Source organism: Danio aesculapii, chromosome 4 (genome assembly GCF_903798145.1).
Source record: "Danio aesculapii chromosome 4, fDanAes4.1, whole genome shotgun sequence".
Taxonomy (NCBI): domain Eukaryota; kingdom Metazoa; phylum Chordata; class Actinopteri; order Cypriniformes; family Danionidae; genus Danio; species Danio aesculapii.
The window spans coordinates 5,705,171-5,727,632 of NC_079438.1; the positions used below are offsets into that span (position 1 = coordinate 5,705,171).

A 22,462-nucleotide genomic window follows, 5' to 3' on the forward strand; every position below is an offset into this window, starting at 1 on the left:
TTTTTTTTGCGTTACACTTCTAATTTACGTTATAGTTCAGGTTTTCTTTAATTATACCCATTATAATAATTATGGATATGCAATATTGGTTGATGTTTTCGAATATGTAACATCATTGAAAAGTAAATAACATAACAGCCATTACTTCATCCATGGTTATACCAACAACTAATATAATACCACTGTGAACATTATGAACCCCACCACCACCTATCCTTGTTGAAGGACGCTGAACAGATACAATAATAATACTTCAAACAACTGTTCTTCTTCTGAAATAACTTCTTTCTAACACGCAGAATTACAAGAACTAACATTTATTAAACCCTGACTGGGAGATCTGGCAGAACAACAGTTGTATTCTATATAATACTAAAAGATACAGCCCTGATATTGTCAACTGTCTGCCAAAAACAGACACAATAGTTTTTCTTTTTGGTGGTTGGGTGGATAAGCCTGTTTTGCATTAGATGCAGCTAAAATGTGAGTAAAACTGACTTGCAGGGGGCAGAACATGGCTGTGTTGATGGTTTGGTGCTTGTGTAGGTTTTGGCAGAACATGGCTCTGATAATGGTTTGGTGCTGGTGGGGGATATGTGCTTGTGGGGGGATGGCAGACAGTACCAGAGGGAGGATGCTTTAAGTCCATGTGATTATGCATAGCAGATGATGACTGATGTTTGATATCTCTGCCTCTGCTGATTTCTCGTTTGCACACATCACATATCACTTTGCTTTTATCTGCAGAACACAGAACTTGAGCAAGTTTTTTTGTCATGCAGGACCAAGAGATGGCTCAGCAGCAGCCACACTTTTTCTATTTGGTGGCCCAAATCCATGTGACGAGTTTCAACTAAGTTAAGTTAATGAGTGACAAGAAGCTATGCTAAAGTTAACTAGCCTATTGCTGTCTGCAAAAGACAGAGTATTTAAACGTACCATATAATTCCCACAAGCACATACAATTCGACACAACTACTCAAGCATTGTTTTAACCTTTTTAACCAAACGTTAACGTTACTCTGTGAACAACCTATTGTGTAAATTACCACACTAATAGAGCTACATAAACAGAGCGAACATGAGAGCACCCGACTGCAGATGTCAGTATTGCAGCTCCCGATCAATCTTCCCTTCCCACTTCCCAAAACTGTCTCCAGAACTAAGTTAAGGTACAAAAATCTATTCAACTAAAATAGTGATGAAGTGAAATCTTTTTTTTTCTTTTCGCTCAGCCGAGCCTACTCATACGGTCATGTGCTGCGGTCACATGAGGAAACGCAACTTTCTGACATTGTTTTTATATATAATAAAATATATTAAATTTTGTTCCCGAATACAAATAGTTTTTCGAATATTTGTTTGAAATAAGTATTTGTAAAAAATACGCTAGATGTGTGTATTCGAAAACCGTATTCGGGTTCGGCTCCATCCCTAATATATATATAACAATGGGAATGTTTAATTAAATAACTTATTACTCTTAAATTATTTACCTAAACAATATAAACTTAAAACTATAACCCACACACACACCACTTACAGACAGCACACAATATAATCTATCAGTGCACATGATCAGTACAATATGTATTGCACATTAATAATAATTTGAATGAACAGATAACTGAAGTCCTTCAGTAGCCTATTGAGTACTAAAATTAGCATGTAAGCTAACAAATCACTCATGTTCTCAATCACAATAGCAACACTGGGCATCCCATACACTGATTTATTTGTAGTAATGTGGGAGTTTTCACATGAACGTATCTTTAAAGGCAGCCAGTTGTCTACGGAAAGAAAACTTGTTTCTTTTCTCAAATTAGTCCATCAAAATAAATGTGTCGTGTTTTGTAACCAAAGTCTTCATTTCTTACCCACAACACATCAAGATTTGATCAAGTCAAAATCTCATAATCTGACACAAATTTGATCTGTCGTTACTGGCAAATGGCATTGTGTAGTCTGAACAGGGCTTTAGGGAGTCTGCATTGGTCGGTCACTGTCATTGCCTTATGGCGAATTCACACTGCATGAGTTTAGCCAGACTTTCATTTGCCAACAAGTTTTTTGAAATTGCAGACAAAAGCCCAAAATCTGAGGTAAATCAGTGTTTGTTTACTCAATTAGACAATGTGAATGATCAAAAACAACAATGTAAGGGTGTAGAACAGTGTTCCCTGCATCTCCCCAAACATTTTCTCCTCCCTAATCATTCTAATTCTGTTCAGAGCTGACCATTTGATTGGTAAATTAATAAACTATTTGCAAGGGCACTCAAAAATATGTATGTATTTTTTGCTTGTTCAAACTACCTAATTAAAATGAGCTGAAATAACACGATTCTTGAAATATCATTGGGACAACTTAATTTTTTTATGTTAAATCCACATAAATTTGTTAAGTGTTAAGTTAATTTAATTTGTGTTGTGAGAACATGAAAGAATTGTGTAGAACCCTGCAGTTTTTACAGTGTGTGCAATGAGCACAAATAGGGATATCGGTTCATAATAAAGTTGAAAAACATTGTCAGATTTTGCTGTATTTGGCTTAACCATTCTTGGGTGGCTTACCAATGTTTAGATGACTCTAATACATCAAATAAGTAAGCTGACTAAAGTTCTTATGACAAGAAGACTTTATTATAGACAAGGAATAGTGCAGATCCTCTGAAGTCGTCGGTCTTCAAGTAACTTAATCCAAAGTACTGCCTGCGAGACTCTACTTTGTAACAAAGGATGTAACCCCTCGGAGATTACCCAACTGCTGTGGTTGGGTCACAACTTTTGAGTCCCTGTAGGTCATTTGGTTCACACCTTTTCAGATGCAGATACTTGTTTGCATGTGAAACAAGCCACACAATCTATCAACATATAGAGTTATTTTGGATTCTTGTAGCCCGGTAGCAACTCTCACAACCTGGTACTGGACTGTGAGCCCTGATCTACACTACAACACAGTTGTCAAAATCTTCACCCCTCTTCAGCTTTTGAGTTTACATCTTCAGGTGTTCAAAGGGTTTCATTATCAGTAACTTGATATGTATTCAAAAGTTCACACTTGTTTGGTATGCTGTCCCGGGAGAGAGCCCTAAGCTTATAAGATCCTTGAGGCCTGGGCTCCCTCTCGTAAGCAGGGCGAGATGGGAATTTGAGCTCAGGTAGATCTCGATGAACTCCCCCGACTTGTTTCTGTTCTAATGACAAATACAGGAATGGCTAAAGGAGATATATGGCTTACTAAGAGCTCGACTATGGTGCCAATTTAGAATGTTCCGTTTACTTAGCTCGTGTGTTTTTGGACTGTGGGAGGAAACAAGGGAACAACAAAAATAATTTATAAATAAACTTCACATGAATGAACAGCCAAACTACATGAACAAGCCGCCGTTTTGAATATACCTGTGTTTGTGTGGACAAGGCCTCATTTTTGAGGACGCTGCTCTCCATTGTGAAGCTTCAGGTGAGTGCTGAGGCTTCTTTTACATTTAAAGCCCTTTCCACACTCACTGCATCTAAAACGACCCTGTCCTGAGTGAGTCTTCATGTGTTGTTTAAAGGAGTCTTTGCGTGTGAGACTCTTTCCACACTGATTACATGTGAACACTATGGTTCCAGTGTGACCATCCATGTGGTTCTTGAGGCTAGTTTTGGTTGTGAAGCTCTTTCCACACTCAGCACATGCAAATGGCTTCTCTCCGGTGTGAGTTCTCTTGTGGTGTTTGAGTGAGCTTTTATATGTGAAACTTTTACCACACTCTGTGCATGTGTAAGGTTTCTCTCCAGTGTGAATCCTCATGTGGATCTCAAGGTCTTGTTTTTTACCAAAACTCTTTCCACACTGTTCACAGGTGTAAGGTTTCTCCCTAGTGTGAACTCTCATGTGAACATTCAGGTTCGGCTTTAGACTGAAACTCTTTCTACAATGTTTACAGCTGAAAGGCTTCTCTCCAGTGTGAATTCTCATGTGGGTTTTAAAGCTTTGTATTTTACTAAAACTCTTTCCACACTGTTCGCAGGTGTAAGGCCTCTCCCTAGTGTGAACTCTCATGTGGACTTTAAAGGTGCCATTTTGCTTAAAACTCTTTCCACACTGAGGGCAAGAGTAAGGCTTCTCTCCAGTATGAATTCTCATGTGCGCTGCCAAGTTTCCTGCATGAGAGAAGCTTTTTCCACAGTGTTGGCATGTGTACGGCCTCTCTCCAGTGTGAATTCTCATGTGGGCTTTAAAGCTTTGTATTTGACTAAAACTCTTTCCACACTGTTTGCAGGTAAAAGGTTTCTCCCCTGTGTGAACTCTTATGTGAACATCAAGGTTTGACTTTTGTCTGAAACTCTTTCCACACTGTTTACAGCTGAAAGGCTTTTCCCCAGTGTGAATTCTCATGTGGGATTTAAAGCTTTGTTTTTGACTAAAACTCTTTCCACACTGTTTACAGCTGAAATTACACTCAGATTTGGATTTCCAAGGTCTTCCGTGTGATGAAGTCTTTTTAGTCAGTGTAGGTTTTTCATCAGTGGTTATTTCTTGGGGTTTCTCAAACTGCTGTTTCTCCTCTATTTCATTCTGTTGATGAGTCTCTTCTTTCAGCACCATCAGGTCTAAAAAAAAGGTTAGCTTTAGTATGAAGGCACAAAGCAACAAGCAAGAAATGGATGTTTTCACCCAAATATTAAAATGACCTTATCATTCACTCTCCGTCATGGGTTTTTAAACATTTCCTTTATTGTGGAACACAAAGTAAGCCAGCGTTTTTTTTTTTTTTTTTTTTTTTTGCATTTTTTTAAATATCCTCTTTTATGTTCAACAAAATCAAGAAACTCATAAAGGTTTAAAACCACACAAGGGAGAGAAAATGGTGAGGCTATTTTGATTTCTGCGTCAACTATCTCTTTAAAGGGTTCCTATAATGAACCTTTTTTTACAAGATGTAAAATAAGTCTTTGGTGTTCCCAAAATGTGTCTGAGGTTTCAGCTCAAAATCAGATCATATACCTTGCAGAATATTTAATTTTGAGGGTCAGAGGAAAACCAAGCTCTTTTTGTGCCTGTGGCTTTAAATGCAAATGATCAAATGCACTTGCTCTAGATTATTCGTGTTGTGTTCCCTCTTGCTTGGAAGACCCGATTGAGACAAATCCTGCATGTTCATAGCAACTATGCATAATTCACACGTATATTAGTGAGTGTGAATTATGGTATATAACTTATGCAAATGCTTAATGCCACGTTTGCTGTAAACTGGAGTGATGAGGAGATGGCAAGATGACATACTTTGCTACTTGTTTTCATTTATTTGTACTTTTGTATGTTCAATCAGGGATAGTGACAACGTAAATATACAAATAATATTGTTAACCCGGGGTTTGTGTATGTGAAACGTCTGTTAATGAACACCCAGGGTTATTTGTTAACCCCAGATATAGCATGAGCAGTGTGGAAAGTGATTACAGATAACCCAGGATTTATCCAGGGTTAGAACGACCCAGGGGTAACAATCTGAAGTGTGAAAAGCCCTAAGAATACTCAGCATCAGCTCTTAGGATAAACAGAGTACAATGACAAACAGCGACAACTGTCAATCATGTCACAGTGACCTGGGGCCTGTTTCTGTAAGGAGGTTCAACCAACTCGGAGTTTAAACTTGAGCTCTGAGTTGATTTACCTAGAGATTAAAAGTTTTTGGTTTCAGAATAGCTTATCTGAGTTAGATCAATCAACTTTGCGCAGACCAACTCAGAGTTAAGCAAGCACTAGGGTTGTGCCCATAGACGATAGTATCGTGTATCGACGATAGGCAAAGATGTCGCAGAGAGCTGAGACCTATGATGATTTTAAAGACGATATTTAGCTCATTTCACATTAATGTTGACATATTACATGTTTTAATTGCGTTATTGAATAAAATTAATAACGTTTAATTAGTAAAATAATAAATAATAAAATTAGTATTATTATTTTTAATCATCATCATTAATAATAAATGAACTAAAAATAATTTGACAGCTTCAGCTGTTCACATCAACATCACTTGACCGACACTTTCGGATAAAAATTATTTCGATTGCTCTGTTGCACTCTCTCTCTTTCTCGGTCTCAGCAGCAGCAGTTGAAGCGCGAGCAGCACGTGAGGGCACAGCCACATCTCATAGCAAATTAGTTTGCAACGTTGTTGCAAAAAATTATTGACTAAATAACAAAACTGGATTTAATTAACAAACAAGTTAAATAAAACGATAAAAAAACAATTGAAGAAGAAAATGAAAGAACTCAAACCAGCTCAAATGTTCTGGAATAAAACGTGTTGCGGTGTTTGGTCATTTGAGACTCCTTTATAACAGCATTCCCGCAAGATTCTCTCTTGCTTTCACAAATAAATTTATTTATTTTTTATATCAGTAATAGCCTAATTAAGTTTTAAGGTGGCCTAAAGCCTATTTGTTTAGTGCATGCATTGACTGCTCCTTCAAATACCCAGAATATACATACTTGTCTTATTTGTGTTTAATTCAATGGAATGATAAACACGGACATGCACATTATTCAGAAAATAACCTATTTATTTAATGTAAAAATATGTTAGGCCTATATTTATTCATATAGGCTATTAAAATATAGTTATTTTTTTTATTTAAACTAGCCTACATTAAATTAAATTATAACCTGTATTTTACCATTAATTTTGGCATTAAAGAATTATTAAACAGATTATTAATAACTTATCAAAGAACATTTTACTGAGCTCAGTGAAAAGTTAAGTCAAAGAGGCTATTTAATATTAGAGCAATAGGCTATATTGCCGACTCGCTGCAGCAATGTCTAAAAATAAACTCTTATCAGAAAACAATAACCACATATGCCAAGCGCAACTTTGTGTTAGATCTTAGCAAATACAAATGTGACAGTGTTGATGATGGCTTTTGTGATGATTAGACCTGAAGCCGCGCCGCACTCAACTGAACAAAAACATGCATGGAAAACTTCACCGCATAGAAAGAGTCACATGCGGGCGGCGAGTCCTCTATCCGCATCCCGTCTGAAAAGTATCCTTGCTTCTTCCATGCGTAGATAAAAAAAAAAATTTCATTTGCTTTCATCCATGTGCATTATATCTATTTTGCTGCAGTCCCGCGGGCCGAAGATAACGGCATGAACATGAAGTCACAATCAAATCCTGTCCTGCGCTGCACTGTAGCATCGAGTCTTGTTTGAAATAATTTTAGTCTCAGCGCCTATTTAGCTATAAGAGCGCGGTGATTTGCATTGGTTTGAATTATTATCCAATATCAAATGTAATGCAAATGCAGTAGGTTATAAAACAAGTTTAAAAACACAACCGAAAGGTTATTAAATATGTTAAGATATGGTCAAATATATTAATAAAATTTCATATATAAACACTACCCCCATGTGATAGTATCGTGTATCAGCGATCTTACATGGGGATGATATGGCGATCTGAAAATTTCGTATATCACCCAACACTAGCAAGCACACAGTGACTATAAAAAGGCATTATCAATGGAGCGCAGATATTACGAGTGACCATGGCAACATCTGAAAAAGAGATCAGCATTTCTGTCTCCAGCTGAACCTGATGTGCTCATGCAATGTTATGGCAAATATGAGATTTATTTTAAAACGCAACACCACTGCATCAATGAAACGCAGACAGTCAGTGTGGGAAAACAGCTGCTTAAGTTAATGCGTAATTTTACATTTAAAGTGTTTAAATATTTAAGTATAATAAAATTAGTAATGTAATGTGTGACGTTTATGACATTTTTACTTAAAAATTGGGGAACTGGCCATAATTTAAGTTATTTCAGATGTAATTCCATTAAATTACATAAAATAGGCTACTGCATAGTTTCTACAACAAATTTGACAAAACAAAAATGCAGATAACCTTAGCTTAATGTTCAGTGGAAATGTTTAATTTATGATTCCCACTTTTACACACGCTGATCAGTTTTATTAGATGTAAAAGTGCATTGTGTGTCTGCCTCTATTATTGATCGAGTAGTAGAGGTTGATATGACATTTAGAAAGTAAGCAGAACTAAAAAATTGTTTTAGAACGAGTAATAATACCGTAAATCTAGTAACAGTACATGTCGAAGGCCTGTGAATTTAAGCTAATTATTTATTAAAAAAGGACATGCCATTCTCGTACGTGACTTTGTTCTTTGTGTGACTGAAATGTAGGCAATAGCTATGTTTCCATCCAAAAATGCTAATTAAATTTATGTGCAAAACTGGAATACCCCATAAAAGATGTGCGAATAAAGCAGCGTTTCCATCCAACGAGTCAAAGAGAACAAAATCGTCACTTCCTGATTAACTGGTGCCAAATATCAACAGTAAAAGCAGAATTTACTGCGGTAGAAGAAGCTACATGAATCTTTTCTTTAACAAATGACTTTCACCTCAGAGGACAATGACGACACACAATAAACACATGGTGGCGTTTGAAGCAATGAGACGCAAAGAACAGATGCTCTGGAGGTAATTAATAACATAATAACATTAATACTGAACCGGTTCAGGCGTTTTAGAATGACCAAAACAACATTTCAGATGGTTTACAGTGTGCTCAGCCTGCTGGATTGTCTATTAACACACATTTTCATCATCATATGATCTCTTATAACAAACCTTTTTTAACACACATACTGGAACTTGTTCAGTAAAAGTGCTTGAGTAGTTTACGTAAGTTTATCTTTTCTTATTGAATAAAAAGTTTGTCCTACTCAGTTATGCATGTTTTTTATGCCTATATTTCAAAACTTATGTGCATCATGAAGTTTCCATCAACCAATTTTTTATGCTCATAGCCTATCCAAAATGCACATAAAAATAGGTGGCTAGAAATGTAAGGCTAAGCGAGAAATACTGCTTCATCTTTAGAAAAGGGGAGGAGACCGACAGAAAACTCTCTTTCAGAAACAGGCTCGACTTACCCTGCTTTCTCGAATTTGACAAACCTGCCATTTTGAAAAAAACACCCCAGAGTTTCTCTCATTTCAGGGTTAAAATACTTTCAGTTTTCACTTAATCTCCTTTTTTTAAAACGGGGCCCAAATCTTACATGCTATTGTTTTACAACTTCAGTTGCACATTGGAGAAATGACCAAGAATAATAAACGGCAGAAAACGGTCACACTACTTGCTCTACAAACAAGTGTGTTCATGACTACATACAAAGAAAAACAATAAAATATGACTTTGCAACAAGCAGCATTAGGCATGGGCCAGTATAAGATACTGACGGTATGATAACCTTGAATAAAAATATCACGGTTTCACGGTACTGTGATTACTGCTCTAAAATATATTCTTTTTAAATGTCTGGATAAAAAACAAACACTTTTTCCTCTTTGAACACAATATATTTTCATTTGAGAAACTTTGAAAGTATTTTGGAGCAGTAAACATGTCAGGCTGAATCATTCAAATGAATTATTGACTTCTGCTGTCTTCATTTGTCTTGATTTAAAACGGCATATTTGGATCTGTTTTCTGCTGGAAAAACTTACTTTGACGGTACAGTAGAAAATATTAGCGTTTTTAAAACCTTACCTTTTTTCAAACCACAACATACCATACCACTCAAATGTTTGCATATCAGCATGCTGTAATCCATTTCTTAAGCAGTAAAAGTCATTTTAGACTAGTTTGTTGGCCAGTTGTAGTCAGTGCAATGCTAAACGTTATTGTTCCACTATAATTTGTTCATTTTGTTTCACGTCGTCCCACAGCAACATCATATAGTTTAGAATACTGTACAATGTTTTATAACAATTATTTTAGTGTCCATTTCATTTAGCATATTTAAAATTGGTGCCATCCACGTTTTTTGACATACTTTAAACCAGGGTTTCTTGCAAGTCTTTTTAAGACCATTATGATTGAAATTTTAGACTCATAAAGGGCTAAAGGCTAAGGAATTTTTCAAATGGCCCAGATGGAATGGCCCATCCTTTAATTTGCCCCATCAAAAAAATATTTTAATTTAATAATACAATAATAAATTAATAATAAAAAAATATATATTTTAGATATTTTTTAGCAAAAGATTTTAGATATTGAGTAAAAACAAGCAAGCTTTACTCATATCTATACACTTTTTTCCAAAATAACCTTTAAAATAATAATAAAAAATAAACAAATGTTTTAAAAGTTTTAAAAACTATAATAAACTAAATTTATGCACAACAATCTGTCCAGGTCGATGTCCTCAGCAGTAAATACATGGAGCACGTTTAAACAAATGTTATTGTAAGGAAAATAATTTAACCATTATGATAAATAGTTAAAATGACCTTTTTGAATAAAAAGTTGAAAGTTTTATTGAGCTGGATTGTTGGTGATTGTATGGGTTTGGGCCAGATTGAGTAGCAAAACATGAACAAAGGAAAATGAAGACTTGTTTAAAAAAGATTTAAGATCTACAACACAATATTTCAGTAAATTTAAGAGTTTTTTATTCGATTTTGGAATAAGACATTTTAAGACCCTGCAGAAACCCTGTTTAAACACAATAGCCCTGGTAATTAGTTATTAAAATAATGATGTAATTGTAACTCATACTATCTGTGAGAACTTGTAACAACAACTAGAAACAAGTTTAAACCCATAAAGTTGGAATTGTGATCAACGTGACATATGCAAATGGAAAGTGTTGAGCCAACACTATTACTATATCGTCAGCTCAGTTATGGCCGGTTTCCACTGAGTGGTACGGTACGGTTCGGTTTGGTTTGGTACGCTTTTATGGCCGTTTCCACTGTCAAAAAGCGTACCGAACCGAACCGTACCGTACCGTACCACTTTTTCGGCACCCTTTCGAAAGGGTACCAAACACGAGAAAGGGTACCAAAAGGCGGAGCCACACGCGCAGCTGAACGCTATTGCTTTACAGAGATACGTCATTCGCTTACGCAACAAGCCAGAATGAAAACAAAAAACCCGCCATGTTTGAAAAACACAGCGAGAGATTTTAGCGGAATTATAAATACATATAATAACGAGCCATGGTCGATCTGGGCTCAAACAAACCATGTCGTCATCTTGATGGACAGCCACAAATCCAAGAAGAAGAGCAGATTTACCCCGTAGTTTTTTACGAGCCAGTCTGAGGCGCGAGCGGTTTCGCTTTCTTGCTAGCGCTCGCGCGCGTTGTGCTGGATCGCCTTTATTTAATTACCCTAATTAAACAAAGATAAACCAGGATCCTCCCTTCGCTATATTTCTTAGCTAGAGTTTAGTTAAAGGATCGTCTTTATAATGTTTTTGCAAAAAGAATAAATTAGACTCATACTTTACCACACAGGGTAACTTGATGGGTTCTGGAAAATGAATTCAATGTCCACTCCAGTGAATAAAAGTAATAAAATACACTTTTATTAATAAAATAAAATCCAGTGAAAAAGTAGAATAAACAAAAGACATATAACAGAAACAAAATCCTTACTTTATCCTCCGTTGAGAATAAAGGGCCTAAGACATCCAGTATACAGAAGTCAGAAAGCGCAAAGCTGCTTTGTACATTTCAGCTTTTATACTCATCATGCATAGATAACGATCGAAGCTGGGACAGTGTTGGGAGACAGGTCCCATAAACAATGTTCAGAAACAGAACATAGATCAATCATAAACACAGGTGCACATCTTAATTAAATTCCACATTCAAAGAGCATATATCATTTAAACAGTGGGAAAATCCCCCGGGAAGACAAATATATAGTCACCCGAGTATAAGTCAATTATTTGGCAGTTATATGCTCAGCCTTCATAGATAGTGTGCCTACACATTCATGCACTAAGAGTTATGTGTTTAAACTGAGTAGCGAGGTCAGCTAGAGGTCCTTCAGTTGGTTTGTTGGTCCTGCGCGCCCTCTGGCGGAGGCGCCTCTCCTTTCTCTTACGCTTGGTTTCTTCATTAAGAGTTGTACTGTTACGCATTGGGATATCAGAATACATCATTGATTTTTTGTGTCTCTTACGATTAATGTCATAAGACCACCCAGGCACAACACCCCCTTTTGACATACTTCGTTGAGACATGAAATAATCATTATCCAATTCATCTAGTACACAAGATCCGTATATACAATGTTCTAGTGGCACAGCCCAACCGTCACTACCAATTAACCATAGATTAAATTTCTTTTCCCTTCTATGGTAAGATAGTTGGACAGTTAGTAAGTCACTCTGTCCCAATGAGGTCAAAAGCCTCCGGCCAATTCTCCTCATCCTCCAGAAACGCCGCCCAGTCAAGGTCAAGTTCGGCAGTTGGTCCCAGGGCAGTCTGAGAATCAGACGATCCTTCAACAGAGTGTTCGCCAGTTTGGAACACATCCATTGGCCCTGCACCCACGCCAAGACTTCGATCTGCGGGTTTGACATAGAGGTTACCACTAGCAGACATAACCCCCATCAACATCTCCCCATTAACCCAATAAGGTTGGACAAAATACTTTGTCCGTCCATACCCCTTATAAGCAATAATGGGTTTCCATGGCAAAACTGACTGTCCAACAGTACTAATTAAAGTCTGTAATAAAGGCTGTAAGTAATCATCACCCCAACAAAGTATATAATGGATCCTGTTAAAATCTTGCCCACTTAACATAAAACAGTCCATACAACAATGTGTTCGAACACCGTTTATGTGCCAATAAATTTTACATGTAGTCATTTTGTAATGATTGCAGTCAGGACGTATCCAATTTGAATCCCCTTCAAAGGAAACCTGCAAACATCATACATGTCATAATTCACCCAAATGTTATCTTCGGAGACAAGTACAACTTTCTGTTTCACTCTCATCACATGAATGGGTTTTAACATTTACTTTGTACAATCATGTACTAGGTTACAATGTTCAAAAACAAATGGTTATTGGTTTGATATACATTGAGTTTTTCAAAGAGTCCAACAGGAAACTTAAAAAAACAAACAAAGATTTTTCTTCTTAAAAATCTTAAAAAGCATAAAAAACCCTTCTTAAAAAATCTTAAAAAGCATTAAAACCCTTCTTAAAAAATCCTAAAAAGCATAAAAAACCCAAAAACCCCCTTTACTGATTATCATCGTATCTCGTGCGGAGGTATTGGCATCTTGTTATGACCGAACGAACAAACACAATGTTCATTAATTCAATCATAACTGATATTCTTTCCATTCAGTTGTAAAGTAATAACAGGACTTATAAGAAACCATAGTAATTCAATATTATTACCATTTAGTTGATTAGAAATCAATTTACCTGCGCATAGTCTGCTCCCGATACGATGATATCAGAAGTTTCGTGATCATTGTTTAGAGATGCCATCTTTAGGAGTTTAAGCGTTGATAATCAGAAGTTAGTCAACAACCTGCCGTCTCAGTTTCACATCTGAGCTATAGAAGCGGTATATATTCAGTATAGCGGCCTTGGGCCTTATCAAACGGCAGCATGCTAGTTTGACCCTAATCTCATATATTTTCTCCTGTTGCACAGACAGCGGCAAGCTCCTAATGAGGTACACAGCTTCACAAGCTTCAGTGAGACAGATATGATTAATATCCCTGCAGCTATGCATCCTACAATAATCAGAATTAACTTTATCCATTTCCACCAGGTTATAATAGTTCTTTTAACAATTTCAACTGCTGTTCCTGTACCCATGCTAAATATTATGCCTGCATTTTGCAAAGTCTTTTTAATCTTTACAATGGTTGGAATTTCATAATCTTCAATTTCTAATGCTGAAATCCAGTTGTGCACAAAATGCCAATTTGGACCCAAGCTCACACCTTCGATATAGTCATCGACTAATTGAACAATTTTCCTTTTAGGGTTATAAGGTTCAAGAGCAATAATACTACAATGTTTTTTAACTTGGTTCTCGTACTTCGCCACTAAAGGGAGTACTGACACAAACATTGCATGCCAAGGGATGGAACAGTTAATTTTGTTACACTTATTCCTAATTTTTCCAGTTATGATGGAATAGTTTTCCCAGGAGCAGAAGCTATTCTCTCCCTTTAATAACCTTATTTCTTCTCCTTGTCGAGCATACGGTGGCATATATTTATAAGTCCAATTGTTAAAGATATCTGGATCACACTCTTGCAATTCAGCCCCTATTAGGCTTGCAGTGTTGTTCAATCCGTCATCTTTATACAAATTCCACTTAAATCCACTGAAGCCCATATTTAAGGTTGATTCACCCTTCCAGGGTTCATCTGTAAGATTTCTATTTGAAACATCGACCAAGTTTCTGGTATAAATGGTTTTTCTGAAGTTTGCATGGAAAAAACTTAGTTTATTAAATTGATGGCGATAAGCTCCCATGAGCTTATGACTAAAATCAAATTTAATATAAAACTTATTATGCCATAGGCCGTGTATGCTGTCTACCAGTCCCATATGGACCGGGCTTGGCCTAATTTTATATTCCTCGATCGACAGCATGTCCCATTTGTATACATATAAAGCTAGAGCCATTCTATATTGTTGATCTGGAATAGACTTAATAAAATCTGTTATTCCACTTTTATTAGCTAATGCTTCAGGTATACCGTGACTGCTATCTAACATCCATGGATGTATTCCTCGATTATCAAGCCAATGGGCTTCGATAAAACATTTTATTGTTTGACAGGTTTCATTTAAAATCCTCTCTTCTCGAAGGCCCTTATATCTGACATAAGCTTTCCATTTGTCAAATATTTCGCTTTCATATTGATCCATTAGATTTTGATCATAAAGTGACTGACCTGATATATAACAATACCAGTATTCTGTTTTAGTCAGATCTGTACAATATTTTACCATATTGTGTTGGAAAAAGGCTGCCCATGAATCTGGTTTTAATGATCCATATTTCCTGATGAGAAATTTAGCTCCACTAGAGCCAAAAGGTCTCATTCCTAATTTATAAATGCAATCTCTTTCACTATCACAATATTTTCCTTGGGTCAAATGCGATCTACATGTTACCCATTTAATTTCGTCATAAGGAATTATTGGTTTTGACTTATAGACACCTAATATTAGGTGAGTACTGTTCAAATCGTCAGGCCAATATGTCACATGTCCTTTAGCTCCCGCCATTAACCAATTTGTTAATCTGCGTTTCCTTGATGTGTCATTGCCTTTTTCCAATAATAACCCCACCTTACTTATTCGGCTACTGTGTAGGCCTCTAAGTATTTTATCATTTCTGGGTACAGAAATGGAGTCAGTCATTATCCATTGTTTACTATTTGTCAAATTCTGCCAGCAATGGCCTACTGATTTGCTCAATTCTTTTCCTAATTCTAAACTCCAGACGCTTAGGCTACTTTCATTAGTCCATACTGTCTGATTTTTGTTTAGGATTTCAAGCCCAATCAGTTTTACATGGGTGGCATTTAAAATTATAAGCCGATCCCATTTAAATATTACTTTGTTATTAATCACACCATTATATTTCGATGGTATTAATAACGCACTTGGGTTTGAATGATTACATACCCAAAATCTGTCGTCAATATTTTTGATGTACGACTTCATCATTGTTCCAAAATCACTACTGTTGTAGGTTTTGTTTTTTACAGCTATTTCTTGATTTGGACATATCCAATGTTCAATTCTCTCAACACGCTTACACACGTGTCGGGTCTCTTCCGTATTTTCAGTTTTTATCTCTAGTCCTGTACAGATGACACCTGTAATGATCAGGAGTAAGGAGCTGGTTATCAGTATACTCATCACAGTATCCTTAACGTGTGACTCCGTACACTTCCGCTTGGCCCTTCCCTCTTGCTCAGCCTCACCTTTCTGCATGCTTTCTGCAACAGAGGACAGAGACAAACATATTTCATATCCTACTCTGTCCCTCGACTACAATTAAAGATCCACCTTTTTAATTTTATTAGTTTATTTCCTTCCTCCATATCTGTTTTATCTATTGATCTATTCAGATAAACATTTACTCCCTCAATACATTCACCAATGCCCAGGTAATTTCCAGTTAAATTTAACAGAATAGTTAAATCTAGAATTTCTATTCTAGACTTATCCTTGTCACTGGGTTCAGGAGTTGTTGATGGATATGGATGTGTGGATCTGATTATCTTGATCTGAGCTTTCCCTTCTTTAAAGGACTGTTGCTTTCCATAAATGGATATGTCTGATTCACAGAAATAGCTTGGCTCTTGTTTTTGCTCGCATACTTTGATGCATTGATTAAATGTCATTTCTTTTGCTGTCATTATTATAGCGTCAGAAAGTTCACATTTAAACCACTTGGTGTCATGCAAGAGCCATATACATGCACCTCCACCGCTTCGCTTGTAGTTAACATGTCTATGTAACTGCAATTTGATAGCGGATTCCCACCCCCCTAAATGGGTGAGATAAGTCAGGCCATTACGAAAACTCTCGTTTCCGTTCAAAGACTCCTGTCCCCCCGGTATTCCATCCGGACAGAAGGACAGTTCTCGGAGCCTTTGAGCCATTAATTTTGAATCTGCATTTGTCATTAGGGATATTGGGTTTACTTCCCACATAGTCATTATTCTATTTTCAACCAAGGCCCCTAAGGCCTTTCTGGATTTTCGAGTCATCCATATTTGCTTTTTGCTAATTAACTTTAGACATTTGCAACTGAATAAACTCTTACATCTATCACAAGATGTAAATTCTTCCCCATCATACATACATCGGCATTCCCTACCTAGGGCAATAAACCGCTGTTTACATGACTGACAGTTTCGGCATAAACATCCATCCTGCTTTATCTCATATTGTTCGATCTCGACTTTCTGGTGTGATTCTCTGCAATCACCGCAAATGGTGACGTCATGCAGAGCACACGCATCGATATCCCCTGACTCATTCCACCACGGGAAATGAGCCCCTAAACCATGCTGATTTAGCAACTCTGCTTTATTCGGCCTATTTGCATATAAGCCTTCAGCTAGTTTAAACGCTACATTAGGTTTTCCACATACGGCGCAGTCTTCGATCCTATAACTTATAGCTGGACTACCTTGTACACTAATAGATTTTCTTCCCAGAGCTCTGTCATATTCTGGCTTAAGCCATTTTTCAATGGTCAAGTGTCCAGAAAAACCTCTAATAATTCTGATGAAGCCTTTTTGCTTATAAAGGCCTTCACTAGACTTGAGGTCACAGGTCAAGTTTCTTTCTGCCATTATTCCGGCTTTTTAATTAGGTCTCTGAGACTCCAAATACCGTTAGCTTCTAATTCGACCGTAGTTTTAGATGGCACGGATATAACTTTATCCTCTGTACCTAAATTTTGTTTAAATCTACGACCTTTTACTCTTTTCTGTATAAAAACTACGTCTCCTACCTTTATCGGAGCCCTGTCTCGTGTCAGGTTTTCCTCCTTTTCAGGTATAGGGACTCTGTAATTTAGAAATTTTAAGCAGTCAATAATCTGCTCGTCCCATTCTTTATTATCGTTCTTTAAAAACCAATTTTTTGCTTCTTTTATCATGCGCTCTGCAATTCCATTACTAGCAGGTTGATATTTCACGGATTTAATCAATTTCGCCCCCGAATTTTTTACAAAGGTCTCAACATCATGTCCCGTAAGATTAGATGCGTTGTCACCTCTGATTCGGTTGGCTATTCCTCTATATTTAAACCATTCTTCCAAGCTTTTAATTACTACTTGTTCCGTAGCACGTTCACATGGATAAATCTGTGTGTAATTGCTCGCATTATCCGTGATTAAAAGAAAATAACAATTTTTCTTTTTAGTTTTAGGTCTAATAGGTCCGGCAAAATCCATACTGATTTCATCATTTTCCTGTTCTGTTTTTATAGACCCATAATCATTATTTCGTGAATCTATTGCCTTTCTGCAACTTGGACAGTTCACTTTTATCCTATAGTATTCAGACTTTAAGTTTTGTATATTTAGGCCTAAAGCATGACAATATAGCGCTAAATATTTTGTTGTAGGATGTTTTAATTCTACATGAAGTTTTTCAAGTAAGTCTTTTTGACTTTCCTTTGTGACAGCCCGTACTCTTCGCACATAACTGTCTACTTCCTTATTTCCTATAGCAGCCGTCGTACTCTGTGTCGTATGGCTGGTTTGATGAAGTACAGTAGGTGTAATTTCTGAGATTAGCTCACCTATTGCTCGCCAGTCGTCGGCTTGTTTTAATGGCTTCCCTTTGGAAGTATTAAAATCATTATTTTTCCATGTACTTAAATGTTCTTCCACAGCTTGGTAAATATAGTCACTATCAGTCACTATAAAACATTTAAGGTCGCTCAGCTGCTTCGCTTTTTCTAAAGCTTTTCTAAATGCTTTCACTTCAGCAGCCTGTGCGCTCAACCCTGCCTCTAAACTACCTTTATCTGATTCAGTGACCTTGCGGCCTTTCTTTCGAATCCATGCCCATCTAGTTATTCCCTGCTCGGTCGTACCGTCAGTGTAATAACAAACTTTATTTATGGGCACTTTGGTAGTCTTTTCGGCTTTGGGAATTTTTTCTGATTTAAATTGAAATTGAGTATCGTTTAAAATCAACGACCATTTTGCCCACGTATGACAATGCACACGTTTGTTCTCACTTATAAGGTTTTTAGCCTCTCTGACTATTTGATTTATCCCCTCACCTTTTGCCTTCACTACAATTTGCTGATCTAGTGCGAGGGTTTTCAGCGTTAGCAGTGATTTAGCGAGTGTAGCAAGAAGGTCGCCGCCACTCATGCTTTGCATCTTTCTCTGGTTTGCTGGCTTAGTAGAGGAGATAAAACTCACTGGGTGTTTTTCATTTCCCTCATTATAGAGAATTAATTCAATTTCATCCTCCGTATTAGCTATTTTTACTACTAACGGAGTGGTTTCGTCCCTCCTCACGAGGCGACCACTATTCAAAGCTTCATCTATGAGTTTAGCTTTTATTTCGGATAACTTCTCATTCCAATTTAAAACACCACCTTTAGTTGCATTATAAAGGGGTTTCGCATGTTTAGCATATCCAGGGATTAAATCTCTTACAAAGTTTAATGTACCCAGCATGCTCTGTAATTGTTTTAAACTGGTTATCTTTTTTCCTCTTAATTCCCTCAATTTATTTTCTGTAGTTTGTGAAAGGAATCGTTCATTACCAGTTATTTGAAATCCTAAAAATTCGACATCGTCTTTAGCGATTTCCATCTTTTTATAATTTAACCGAAACCCTTCTTTAGTCAGTCGGTTTAAGGTCTCATCTAATATTTTAAGATGTTCTTCCTCATCATTGGTAACAATTAGAATGTCATCTATGTATACTACAATGGGAAGGCCTTTAAGAATTTCCATCATTATGGCTTGGAAAGCATTCGGAGAATTCTTAAATCCTTGAGGTAAAACATTATATACATACTGTTTATTCTCAAAGGTAAATGCTGTGCGCGCTCTGCTCTCAGGCTTCAGCGGCACAGACCAAAATCCGTTTGCAAGATCTATCTTGGATAATAATTTACCCTCTGGGGCTGCGCCCGTAGCGTCTCTTGCATTAATCAGATATCTTGTATCTGGTACAGTTTGTTTGTTTAATGCTTTATAATTCGTTACCAACCTCCATCCCCCATCTGGTTTTGCTACTGCTTGAATAGGGGAATTTGTTGGCGCATTATCAACTTCTTTTATTATACCTTTCTGTTTTAATTCCTCGATAGTAATTTTTATTTCAGGCAACGCGCTTCTATTAATCGGATATTGCCTTTGTGGTGGTGGTATACCACCCTTTATTTCGTATTGCCACCTATCAGATAATTTTCCGCAATCATTCTTACTTCTTGCGGCATGGCTTTGATATTTTCTTAATATCTCGGTGACTTTAGTACAGTCGGCTTTACTAGTTTCGGCCATTCTTTTTATTTCCTGCTCCAGGTCTATCTGTTTTAACCAGCTTATTTGCTTGTTTTGTATTATTGTACTGGCATCTTTCAGTGTCATTAAATTATTAACACCTTTGATAATTTGTAAGTTTTTCCAATCATAAACTTTATGCGTTTCTATACTGCCTCTAAAGTCTTTTATATTAAACGAGGTTTCAGTTTCTTTGGCTTCTTTAGGCAGCTGACTTACTACCGTAACGTCTGCTCCTGTATCAAGATCAAACATTATTCCCTCATAATTTAGGTTTAAATTCATATCTGCCGTTTCTGTAACCTGTTCAGACATTATGGCCTTTTTTCCTGGAGTCAGGCAGCCCTATTCTTCTCGATATCGGGATACATTTTTGTTATTGTTAACAACTTTCTCGTTGTTTTTAACTTCTTTAGTCTTATTTTTTGATTTCGGCTGCTTCTTCTTATTTCTTTTATCGATTAATTCCTGTCTCTGCCCTGGGGTCATTTTTTCCCAGTTCTCTTTAGAGACATAATCACTTTCTCCAGATTTTTGTTTAAAATCTGATTTTTGGAATTTATTCTTAATTTTGGTTTTCTCCTGAACTGATTTTTGATTTCTCTCTGCAGCCGCAGCGTCTGCTCTCTGTCTCTGCTGCCTGTTTTTTCGTGCGGGCGGGGCTCTCTGAGCTCTCTGCGCTGCAGCCCTCTGTGGCTTAATTCTTTGTTTCTCAGTGATTAGCTTTCGCTTTCTTTCCCATCTGATGGCAAAATTAGATAATTCCACCCAGGTGGTTTCTGGCCCTAAGAGCTTCGCTTCTGCTAATCCCGGTACTAATTCTGTCACCTCTTGGAGTTCTCTTATCAGCGCATACACTGATTCGACTCTACCCTGTCTATCAAGACAATACGGGTAAACTCCAATTGATTTGATCAGTTCAGCTCGCTCAATTCTTTCGTCGTCTGGGCTTTTGCCCAGTATAGTGCCTAGTTGTAACCTCACGGTAGCTGGTGCAATTTTTTTACGCGTGTGATGTACAATCATGGCTTCGATCAGGTCGTCATCGGCTTTATAGAGTTCGCCCATTCTGACTATTTCCTGAGCTCTTTCCATTACCGTTGCTTCAGGCGGAAAGGTTATTTGTGTTAGCGGGTACAGCGCTCGTTCTCTCAGTTCGCTAACGGCCTGAGATGATTTTTTCTTTCTGTTTGTACCTGCTAACATAACAGACTCTCTTACGGAAAGTTCGCCTTCAGAGGAGCAGGTCGCCTCGGAGCTGTCTGTCTCACTCAACTCACTGGGTAGCGGGGTATCCTGCCTCCTTTTTCCCTTAGTGATTAACTGCCTGCCTCCATTCTCTTGAACTCCACCTTTAGCAAAGTGTTTTCGTATTTTATAAACCGTTCCTAGTTTAGAGTTTTGTTTGCTCGACGAGGTCTCATCCTCATCAACCATCCCTGACCAGATTATACCGCTAATTAAGGCTTGGAGGGCATCCGCGAGCTCACAGATCATATCTAATTTAGCCTTCTGATTTATATCAGTGCGCTCCAAGATTTCATCTGCGGTGCAGGCGGAGGCTAGGTAGATCAGATCAGCATTTTCTTTCTGTTCTGATCGTGTTGTGCCCTCGACCTTTCTCAGCTGTATTTTAAAACCTTCAGGGATTGTGACTCTTCTATTCCCGGCCTTAACGAAACGTCTATCAACATGAGCTGACGTTTTTCGGTCTTTGGAGCTCGCTCTGGCATTCTTCTGCCTAATTCTGCCTCGCGTCGGCAGGACTCTGTCTTCTTCTGATGACGAGTCACTCGAGCTATCTTTTCTTAAAGGGCTCATTCTGTGAACCCTATGTGTTGCGGTTTTTAAAGGGTTTAAAGGACTCTGCTTAGTTTTCACTTTTCGCATTAAGTCGTCATAGGGGGTGCTAGTGGATGGCCCCCCCCATCGCTTGTCTCTACCATCCGTCTCAGTCTCCCTCCCCATTTGCTGGGGTAGGAAGGTGACCTCTGACCTATATTGAGCGCCAGCTGGAACCTGTTCGCCCAGGATTGAGCCAGCTCTCTCTTCTTCTGATTCAACATAGTATTCAGGGCTTATGGTTGTGTTATTTTTTAACACTTTTATCCGGCCTCTGAATCGCTCTGGGAATTGTGCGGGACCCTTATGGTTGTGTAGAATTAATTCTACCTGTTCACCGGTACCCGTAGCTTTGTCTATAGCATCGTACAATTCCAGCCAGTTATTTTCTTGATCATTTACGCCTATGTAAACGCAATTACCTATTGTACACGATTGAGGCGAAACATGTAAAGGATTCTCCTTTTTACGCGTTTTTAACTCCTCATTTGAGATTAGGTGGATTTGAATACCTGAAGCTGCAGTCATGTTTTTTGTTTGTATAGAATATAGATCCTTATTTAGGTCTATGTGCACTTTATTCTATACCTATTTTGAGAGATTTTTTCGGGCGTCCCCTACTTTTCTCTCTTTTTCTAATTATACTTCTTTTTTGCAAAATATTAAAGTTCCTCGCCTGGGGCCTCCATGTGCTGGATCGCCTTTATTTAATTACCCTAATTAAACAAAGATAAACCAGGATCC

The 22,462-nt window shown here is 37.4% G+C and overlaps 1 pseudogene; it reads right to left on the reverse strand.

Annotated features, from left to right (window-relative positions):
- Positions 1 to 22,462, reverse strand: part of LOC130221893 (zinc finger protein 721-like) — a 461,849-nt pseudogene that overhangs the window by 408,702 nt on the left and 30,685 nt on the right.